The sequence below is a fragment of the Mya arenaria genome, chromosome 15, assembly GCF_026914265.1.
Source record: "Mya arenaria isolate MELC-2E11 chromosome 15, ASM2691426v1".
Lineage (NCBI taxonomy): Eukaryota > Metazoa > Mollusca > Bivalvia > Myida > Myidae > Mya > Mya arenaria.
In genome coordinates this window covers 28810706-28814034 of record NC_069136.1, presented here as the reverse complement: position 1 = coordinate 28814034, position 3329 = coordinate 28810706, and positions in this window count along the sequence as shown.

Sequence of the window (3329 nt, the reverse complement as noted above, 5' to 3'; positions counted from 1 at the left end):
TCTATCATGTGTTTCCTGTACGGATCGAAAAATCCGACCCGAGGGCACGTGCGTAAGACGGTAACGAGGCTTGCCGAGTTACCGGCCACGCAGCGTGCCCGAGAATTGCTCCCAAAGTTGTTTTTATCAGAATTTGAATTCTTATGACCCTTTGTTAACGTAATCAAATTCAACAAATGGTTTTTGACATCACAACTTGAATGGTTTAAGTAGGAATTGAATTGAAGCAAATGGACCGTTATGTGAGACTGGGTTTTATTTTAAAGTCACCCTTCTTGATTTTAACCATAATAATTGCCCCTCCTGTCAAACATGGTGTCTATTGGGTCCATATCACATGCTTTTATTGATATTTTGCTGACATACTGCTACGTTCTGTAATTTACAAATTTAAATGATAGTTTATGCGTAAACCTCGTTACCGACTTCCCGGAAACAGACGACTGATAGTCTTTACTTTCAACATTTTCTAATTTGACTTTAAATACACGGTTTTAATACAGTTCGAAGAAAAGCCCGAGGGTGGATGGCATGACGCGTAGTTATTTAAAGTCGCAGATGGCTTCAACTCGTTCGTAAGGTTACCAGGAATCGCAATTTTACAGAGTTTGAATATTTATTTGGTTGTGTAGAATAGTCACTTATCTGATGTTGCTCTTTGGATTTTTCATAATTCCAATTGCATTAAACTACATAAAACTATTTTTCATGCGCGATGATCCAATGTTGAATGCACTGGAGTGGTCATATGACCGGAAACACATGTCCGGTTTGTAAGATTATAAGTATCTTCCATGGCCGAGAGGGTAAGATTCATCCCAACCCGAGCGTAGGGTGTTTGCGTAAACGAGGTTTTAAACATTTAAACAACTCTAGCCGACTTTTCGTAGAACACCCTGCGGGAGGTTTGGAATGAACCTATCTTACACGAACAGCTATGATAGATGCTTTGTCTCCCACCTTAGTTAAACAAAATAAAGCCGGTTAAAATGTATTTTTCGCTGGAACTCTTTTGTGCGTAGTGAAAATATTTTGCGTACAAGTTTATTTCATATGTTTCATACATATCCACGTTCAATTGCTGGTTCATGGTTCGATATTTAAACTTTTCATTGGTTAAACCCTTTAACAGTTACAGAACAGCTCGTTTTTTTGTAAAGTTACACTTAACTGTCAATGGCTTAAGTAAGGCGCTTGAAAAGCGAGGTGTGAATCTAGTATTGTTTTCATGGTCGCTGATAAAAGGTTTGAGGACACGCAAATCACGCTTTGCGGAGCAAATCATTTGCCTTTCATTATATTAGTTTTTCATTTTTATTTCATGTAACAGTCTGAGTAATAACAAGCGCTAATAGAGAAAATTCTCGAGTTTAATGCCTGTTTTATTGCGCAGAAAATGAACGGATAATTAAACCTTACTGAATATTTAACATTGTACTTATCAGAAAACAATTAATTGTACCTTTACATCACGTTCCATTCGATTTTGTCCCGATACCGACCCGGCCGATGGGAAGATGTCAGGCAATATCATGTGTTAAGTACCCATCCTCAACAGAAGTGACCTTGACAAAGAGAACGTTGTGTGTGTGTGTGTGCGTGCGTGCGTGTGTGTAGTTTATGTCCGTGCTAAGCCCGGAAAATAGTCCCATACAGTGCACGCTTACTTATGTTTTACATGTTGCCATTTAAGTGAGAGAGACAAAGTTTTCGATAATGTCTTGAATGTTTGTTTTAATGTGTGTGTTGTTTTTCAAATGTCTAATGTACACTTTTACTTTCAAAGCATGTTTTGGATGACCCTGTTAGTGATATTAGTGTTAAAATAAAGCTGCAGATTGAACGTTTTGACAACTTTTTGTTTTTGTCTTGGAACGAGCCAATTTATGCGGCAATGCATGGAAACCAATGATAACTGCTGATGGAAAATCAGAACGCAGATTTTCAAATTTAAGTTCAAAAATCAACGTTTTGTGCATTTTTCTTATCACGTTAGTAAGGCTTTTAGCCAAAAACATTACTTTTCGGACGGAAATATAAATGCTGATCTTTTGTCAGCAGTCTTATATCACTGATGTACAGATATTTACGCAAAAATTGGCTCATTCCAAGACAAACATAAAAAAGTGGTCAAAACGTTAAAGCTGCACTCTCACAGATATACCGTTTTTACAACTTATTTATTTTTTGTTTTGGAAAGAACAACTTTTTGCGTACATATCTGCAAACCAATGATAAAAGATTGCTGACAAAAGATCAGATCGTAATTTTTCATCAAGTTTTGAACTAAGATATAAAGATATGCGATCTAATTTTTGTCAACAATCTTATATAACTGGTTTCCATACATTTTCGCAAAAACATGGCTCGTTACAAGACAAAAAATAAAAAAAGTTGTCAAAACGTTCAATCTGTGAGAGTGCAGCTTTAAATCTGTGAGAGTGCAGTGTAACGCCGCATAACAGCATCGCCGCATAAACGTTTTTTTTTTCGTTTATGCGGTGATTTTTAACGCATAAACGTTTATGCGGCGACGCTCAACGCATAAAGCAGAAAAAACAGAAATTGCTTATATGGGGTACAACTGTGCCTTTTTGCCACATAAAGAGGATTAACTTAACCATTTATTATAAAGCTAAAATATTTCAACAAAAACGATGGTGATGACGTTGATGATGATGGTGGTGGTTGTGGGGATGATGATGGTGGTTGTGGTTGTGATTGTGGTGATGATGATGGTGTTTGTGATGATGTTGTTGATTATGGTGATGATTAAGATTAGGGCGTTGCATATTACTGTCATTTTAAAGAAAATAAGGGAAAAGTTGGCAGGTAAGTTAAGCCAAATTGGAAGTTGAAAATAAACCCTTGGAGTGTTCAAATGACTAGTGCATAAAAACACAATCAATGAAAAAAAGAAGTCCATGATGACCCTATTATCAGTTTGAAAGTATGTACGTAAAGTTAGCGGCCTAGTGGCCCAGTGGCGTGAAATAAGCGGCCTGGCGGCATGAAGTTAGCGGCCTGGCGGCCTAAAATGCTATCCTATTTCAAAGCATGTATACATGCATTTTCTTATAAAACAAAGAAATATTAACTGATTTTTTAAGCACACACTATCACTCTGAGGCGATTATCAACATTTTTTTTCAAAAAGTCGAACAAGCAGTCAGCGTTTCAAAGCATGTGAACATGCCTCTCCTTCTAATTTGTTTATATATTTTCTGGTTTTTTTTTGCCGAAATTATCACTCTTAAGCAATTACAAACATTTTTTTCAAAAAAGTCGATCGAGCACTTCAGCGGCCTAGCGGCGTGAAGTTAGCGGCC